This window comes from Montipora foliosa, chromosome 7 (genome assembly GCF_036669935.1).
Source record: "Montipora foliosa isolate CH-2021 chromosome 7, ASM3666993v2, whole genome shotgun sequence".
Classification (NCBI taxonomy): Eukaryota; Metazoa; Cnidaria; class Anthozoa; order Scleractinia; family Acroporidae; genus Montipora; species Montipora foliosa.
The window spans coordinates 6,007,733-6,015,702 of NC_090875.1; the positions used below are offsets into that span (position 1 = coordinate 6,007,733).

The 7,970-nt window shown below is 38.9% G+C and overlaps 1 pseudogene; it reads right to left on the reverse strand.

Annotated features, from left to right (window-relative positions):
• The window catches only part of LOC138009766 (uncharacterized), a 5,803-nt pseudogene extending 2,188 nt beyond the window's left edge, over positions 1-3,615 (reverse strand).
• Between the last annotated feature and the right edge of the window lie 4,355 nt (positions 3,616-7,970).

Here is a 7,970-nt window from a genome sequence, read left to right on the forward strand (position 1 = left end):
GCGGGTAAGAGATTCTGGTTAACATCTTCACTTTCCTTCTCAATTTCACTCCCAGCCCTGCTGGGGCATATTGTGAAGGGTACAAATTTCGTTGTTCTGATATGAATTTCATTCAAATCGTTGTTATGGTTACTAATTGAGGGCAATTACAACCTTTTTTTTAACTCTGGTGCCTGACGCCTTTCAAGTGGGAAGATTCAACAATTCAAACATTTCTGAGGAACGTCAAAACTCATGTATTCCTTTTACTTAACGATACCCCCCTTGTAAATAACGCTTACAGATCTTTCATAATCTTTGCCGACTTCTCAAAAGCAGCTACAGCATTATTTACTACTTTGGGTACAACTAAGGTAGTTAACCCTTTCTAGATCTACTGCATAAGATACAAAGCATCTGTTTTATTTGGACACTTCATCAGGTGTTTGATGGCAAGAATGGATCATCTTTGCTGCATCCACTGTACGTTTCATTCTTTTTGAGGGGCAATTTTACTCTGATAAACCAGCTGTACAGTCACTGTTTCCTTGTCTAGTTTTGTTGGGGACAGCCTGAGGCCTCTCGGTAGGTGTACTTTCTCATCCCTTCAAGTAAGCCATGCTGAATAAAAGAACAGTACAGCTAGATTTCAGAACCAGCTAGCTTTCTTAAAAAAAATACTCCAGTTTCTAGCCCATAAATGACAGCACTATTTAATTTTCTAATTGAATTTTAGAAGTGACTACGGAAAGATACAAGTGAAGTAGGAACATTATAGTTTACTCCCTTAAATAATGCTTAATTTTGTTGTGTGGTTCTAAGAATGGCATTCATCATCCCTAAATTTTAAAGACAAATTTTATGGGATCAATGACCAATGCAGTTTTACCCCTGAATAATTGATCCCCAGATCACCAAACAATATTTTATCAAATGATTTAGTTCCCAGTCATCTTTCAAGCCTTTTAATATATGACCTTATCAACAGAATTACTAAACGCTGATTGGCTGAGACAGAGGGACTTGATTACATGTCAATGATTGGTTAATCCGTTGCATAGCAACCTGTTCGTTATCGTGGAATTTGTGCCAAGTTTTTGTTGCAACAATGGCGTGTCTTTTATTGAAGCGGACAAGGAATTAATTGAACTTTTGAAAACAGAAAGTGAAAAACAAAAAAAACAACAAACACGAGGGCAACGGGGGACATTGGAAGGGAATTTTGAACAGTGGGTAGGAAAAAAGCTAGAAAAGCTACGGACATCCAGAACTGAAACGATGCACTTTTGCAATTCTACGCTAAGCTAAGGAAAAAGGGCCCAAGACTATGCAGCCAGGACTCTTAAAGGTGATGCAGGCGGCTTTAGATCGCCATTTAAGGAGACAAAAATTAATCCAAAGTCCTATCCTAAGGGACTACAGAGTTCCATGCCTTGGAGGGAAAGGCGCGGACAGCTGCGCGAACAAGGCATGGGGAAAACAAACCCAACACCAAGCAAAAAGCCTTGACGAAGTGAAGAAGAGATATTATGGAAAAAACGGTTCAGTTAGGGAACCCAAAACCCTCGCTCTTTGATAAACACACATGTGGTGGCTGCTAACAATGCATTTTTGGTTACGTGGTCAACAAGAAGCACCACGACATGATGGTGGAAGGTTTTTTCTAATCGAAAAGGATGATGATGAGCGTCGAGTTCAATCACTATTTTCCGAAGGCCCTACAAGGACAAGACAGGTGGTCTCCGAGTGAAACCTCGGCTACCTACTCCCAAGATGTTCGGCCACAGGCGAGAAGAGGGTGCTCCGTTGCTTTGTTCAAGCAAATACTGGAAAAACGCCCAGAAGGGAACTGAAAGAAAACAGGGCCATTTTTCCTGGGCTGTTATCGACAAGCCTAAGACCAGCGCCGTGTGGTACAAGAAAACAGCGATGGGGCAAGAATTACAAAACAATAACATAATGAAAAACAATGGAAAGAGGACTCTGCCCTGAACAGAAGATCCACCAACCCCACTGCAAGAAAAAGACCGTTGTAAAGAAATTGAAAAGCTCCAGTATTGCAAAATGACGAGATCAAAAAACATACGCGGTAAACAACTCCGAGCAAGGCCTAGATGACTAACGACTATGGTGAAAGAAAAGAAAACGAGGATGAAAATCATGATCCAACATCATCGACAATGAAAGCTCCACTGCTCCAACTTCGAGGCCAAGTTCTCCATCCATTGTCATCAGTTCAAACTCAGTTCTAGGGTCAGCTTCCAGCCATGTGTACAACTGCAGCCATTGACAACGTAACGCTCAACGTCGCAGGAAACCATTCTTTGCAATCCAGTCTCAGGCCAGAGCAAGCAGGCTTACGAGAGGAATCGTGCGCCAGGCACTTCTGACTCTGATTAAAACTGTGCTTTCTTAAGTTAAAAGCACTTTGTGTTGTTTTTGCTATAGGCTAGAGAACGCTCTGTTGAAATGAGCTTTGTTTTCTACACTTTAAGCAGTGTATCATGACACGGCTTTGGAGAATAAAATATCATTGAATCGATTGGTTTCAGTTCAAGTTGATTGATGATTTGCAGGAGAGCTAAACCGGCTTCCCAGATAAAAATAGACTGCTGCACCTGATTTTTCTTCCTATGAAATTTTGCCCTTTATTGATAACACAAGTAAAGCATGAGTCCAGTACTAATTACGGATTTAAATTGCACTTGTGTTTTGGAAAATTTCCAAAACACTCCTGCCATTAATCCTTAATAGTACTCGGCTCATGTGATTACCTATACAAGTAAAACTCTTGTCACTGCAGTGCATTCAAACCTGAAAAATGGTAGCCTTTTTAGTGGCTTACCTTTCTCCTGAGTTCCTTTATTTCACCCTGCAGCTGAACATTATTTTCTTTCAGAATTTTTGTGGTCTCCTTCACACTTTGAAATCTCCTGCCTCCATTTTTTCAAGGCTTTTGCTCGCTTCCACAGCTTTGATGCGCTTATACTTCGGTTTACGAGCCCACTCTCCTATTGGAAACTTCTCTTGACTTCTCGTGCACTTCGACATACTTCGTAGGTCTAAAATCGTGAAAATATCTTGGGGAAATCCTTGGGAAAATTTTCCCTCAACGGTCTTTTGTCCATAAACAAGCAATCGTATCGTTTCAGATTTTCATCATCTGACCCCCCCCGACAATTACGGCAAAAGCAGTGCCTCAAACTCCGCCAAAATACTCAGCAAAATGTCCCGAATACTTCACGACTTTTTGTTAGCCAAAAAACCTTCAAAACACTAATCTCTAAAGATCAAGAAATTTGGTTATCAATTTCGCCAGCTCCATCCTCGGCTATATTTCAAGCCATACCAAACCCTTTCTCTTTCCATCAGATTAGCACCCAGGCTCCAAAAAGAAGTGCCCTGGTGCTAGTCAATTTTACCCAAACAGGACCATGGGGCCTTAATTACTGTTGAGGACCAAAAATATATGGGTGGTTCAAAACCGACCCAAAAATCCCCAGTGTGTTACTCTTAAAACCGTACAGAACAGACATCAATAACATTCAGACCTTGTACTCCAAGCATAAACTTTTCATCAATGATCTTGGCCAAAGCAAAGAATGGCCTTTGTAATTCTAGTGTCACTGCATACATCATAAAAAGATGTCCTTGCATATTAACTGATATTGCCCAATTTTCGAAATGGACTTTCCCACTGATTCAGCTTTACCTCTTGGAAAAATTGATGTTTTAGTACCTGGAACACATTGTCTTAAAAATGTACTGAAAATAGCAAACCGAGGTTTTCCACTTCATGTTTCCTCTTGCATTATCAATTTTATATTTTACTTTGCGCACCTTTGCAATTAAGGAGTCTAGCGAAAACATTGAAGCAAATGCTTGGAGGTGGGAAATCACAAAGACAAAATAATACTGTACTTTACCACCGAAAAAATGCCCATACACTTGTTGGATATTGCGACCAAAAGAACACATTATCATGTCTTGCCTCACAATCACAGGCGTGCCACCTAGTGGTTCTAATGCATGGTGCACCTAGCAGCTGTAGACATCATTACGAAGAGCACTAAGATGGGTTGATGCAAACAGGTCGAATGCTCATTTACAGCCAGACAGTCTTCATCTGTGATCTTAGCTGTAAGGTGAAAAGCCACAATTGTTTTGAAATCAGTCACTGTATAACAGAAACAAAACTAAAGCAATTAACTCAATAAACTAATGCTCTAACTGTACTGTCTGAGAGCAATTTTTTGTGTATGTGGCGTAAGTCACAGAGGGGGCTCAACTAATTCATGGTGCCATGATATCAAAAAACTCACAGAACACGGGCATGCCTCCTAGTGTTTCTGTTGCATATAGCACTTTGGAGTTTCGGACATCATGGCTTTATTGAAGAGCTGCCTTGTGAAGAGAAATGCTATGTAGTACTACAAACTTGTTATGGATGGAACCCAGTTGTCTATGAACTAAATAAAGTCAACTACTTCATCGTGCCATGATATCAAAAAGCTCACAGAACCATGGGCATGGCACTAGTGTTTCTGTTGCATATAGCACTTCAGAGTTTAGGACATCCTGGCTTTAGTGAAGAGCTGCCTTGTGAAGAGAAATTCTATGTAGTACTACAAACTTGTTATGGATGAGAGACAGTTGCTTATTGAACCAAATAAAGTCAACTACTTCATTGTGCCATGATATCAAAAAGCTCACAGAACCACGGGGGTGCCACCTAGTGTTTCTGTTGCATTATAGCACTTCGAATTTAGGACATCATGGCTTTGATGAAGAGCATTTTTCATGCATGTACCTATATACACCTAACCTATATTTTAAATTCAAAATACTGCTGTTAAGATTGGTATGTTGATTTTACAGATTGACATGTAATAAATGATTACCCTTGAAACTTATATGGTAGTGCTTTCCATCCACGTCTCTTCATTTCATCTTTTTCCTTGCTTAAAGTGACAACAATCTTTTTAAGATCCTCCCTTATCAAGGAAAGATATAACAAGAATGACTTTAATTTCAGCCACAGTATTTGAAAAGTAATTCTACAAATACATCATCTTTCATTTGCCAAATGCTGTATAAACGAAATTGCAAAACATGTAGGTAGTTTGGCCTGACCTTGAGAGGCATTTAAAACTCATATATTATTATAACTGACCTTTTCTCTCTACAATTGGCTATATAGAGGGGCATGACTGACTTTGCACTCTGAGCTGAATGACACCCATCATCCAGAGGAACCACACCAAATGTCACCTGGTCTTTCCTATGAAACAAGAAATTCTTAGCAAAGTGTACATACAGGTACATTCTTGACCTGCATAAACAACTATCATTTACATTTCAAGCTCTTACTTTGAATGAAATAAAATAATCATGATGCTGACTGGGAAAAAAAATTCTTATGGTGCTAGCTATGAAGTCATTATTTCCTGTAGTATTGGTTCTATTCAAAATGAAAGCTACTTCATTTTGCTTTCTCCATTTATGTTGTTCTGTGGCCTGATCCCTATATCCAGAAGCAATCTGAGTTAATCTCATTTTCTCTTACCATAAGTATACTAAAAATTCCATCCTCCACTGCCCATCTAATGTATCATGCAGCTGTTGCAAACTATCGCTTGCAGAAAAAACATTCTGGACTTCACCAAAAATCACAACAATCACTGATCCTTGGGCTATAATAGTATTTATTATACACTGACACAAGTGAATAGTGCTTTTAGCATGCGCTGATTGGCTAGCTTGGAGGTGATTATCCAAGTACTGTTCACTTCCGAGCTTCGAGCCGCATGTGAGATTTGTGAGGTGAAAGTGATGGATACTTACATCTTCACTTCATGGCTCGGCAAATATCCACCACTATTCACCTCCATTGTTAAATATATACACAATGTTGGCCTGAAAGTCTACGTACATGTATATGTTGTTTTCAACCAAAGAAAGGGCGCCCATCACACTTTTAAATTAAACACCACTTCAGAGGAGGCAAAACAGTGCAGCCGCATTTCCCTGATGGCCCAAGTGATTATATTTGCAAGACTCACTTCATATCCTGGAATGCTAGGTGGAAGCTTCTGAAGACCAACCAGTCTTCGAGTAACTTTAAACTGCTCTCGTTTCAGGGCAACAATGTTGTTTTTGGTTAGGAAGATAGGCTCCTCTGACTTTTTCTTAAATATATATAAAAAAAAAAATAATAATGATATATTTTAGTGTTACAGAAGTGATCATTAACTACGCATAATTTTAATTAATACGCTAATGAATTATGAATTTTTTACCTTGCATTGTTTAAACACTGATCTTGGTTGTAGCTATGTACATGTACAGTTGCAATGACTGAACAAAGAAATTAAGAGAAGTATTGAAAAATTAATGTCTTACTAAAACCAGTCAAATGCATCTCACACAGTGCCACATGTAGATCTGGACTTTGGTAAGGAGGGCTAGTGGAACGTAATGACAAAATAAAATAGTTGGAAAGAACTGAGTTAAACTGGGTATGAGAAATTGTCTATTTCCAATAAACTGTAACTCTTTCACTCCGTAGTGAATTACGAGAGAAAATGGTATCATGGAAGCTTATTTTGTCACTTCAAGTACATGTCCTTGTATTTTTGTAACTCCCATATATAAATTAAAGATCTTTCTCCAGTTTTAATATTGAGCCTCACTGGGAGAGATAACGTCATAACTTACCGAAGTTTTTCCAAGTTGTGTTAGGTTGGTGAAGTCTTGCCAGCCTTTGTCAGAGATTCAAAAACCAAAATTTGACTTGTATTGTGTTAATTGTTAATTTCAATTTACAGTGTCCCCAATTAGTGCTTCTGCGCTAGAAAGACTACACACTTAAATAAAGTTCCTTTCCTTTCCTTTTTCCTTTCCTTTCTAGATTTCAGCTTAAGCAACAGCAACACCCAATCTGGAACTTGCATGGATTGAGTTCTTGCAGTAAGCATCTCTTCTGAGAGCAACTTCGAAAATTCTATGCATACTCCCTTCTCTTTCACCACTACGTCAAAAGTAGAACATACTGCTTCTTGTGCTTTAACGCTGTCCTTACCCCCATTGACACAACATTCTCTCAGGAGGGATCCAAGGGATTCTCCATTGGCACAACATACCCTGTTTACTTTTTTAACAACAGCCCTTGTTCTCTCCCAGATTTTTCTTCGCTTAGGCTTTGGTGAGAGGCCTTCATCAGCTTTGAGTTTCGATATCCCTCTTTTTCTTTCTCCTTTCGCCTTAATGTGTTACACATAGCGTGACAGTCTGACAAGGGAACTTTACCTGCTTTGCATGTTGGACTTGAGAACCATATTTTAAAGTACATTTGAGAAGTGCGAGAAGCACTCGTTTATGGCTGGTAAGCATTCTTGGCATTCTCGTGTATTAAAAAAAAATTCCTACATGCTTATATTTTACTCAACAATTCGCTCGGCGTGTTTTTCGTTTTTCATTTCTTATGTTAAACATCTTCATACACAGGAGGTGGTCAAGCTGATTTCGAACATTTTACGGGAATAGGTTATTTTACAAGGGCAAACATGGAACAGACAAAAGTGTACCTGACAAACAAACGACCTGACTGGCAAAGGACCTGAATTTGATCCAGTTTTCCTGTAATTGTGCTCTTTTGGACAAGCAAAAGCTATGCAACAAGTTAGGTGTATTGCAACTCTTCTGCACTCAATAAATGCAACATGCGAATCAAATGAAAATAGTCGATTTTCAGACCAGTTGGGATTCGCTAAATTGATGTCAGGACATGAAATCGAAATATTTGAAGAAAGAAAACACATGGCGTTTTAACTTTTACTAAGGCCTACTTCTATGAAAAAGTAGGGCGAATATAATTTTTCAAGTTTTCCAAAATATATTTGATTTCTGTGGGCATTTGTTCCTAAGAAGGAAAACATCACCTGAAAGCTAACTGTATTAAATAAGGGTTTGTCTCTCGCTCTATTTCTCTC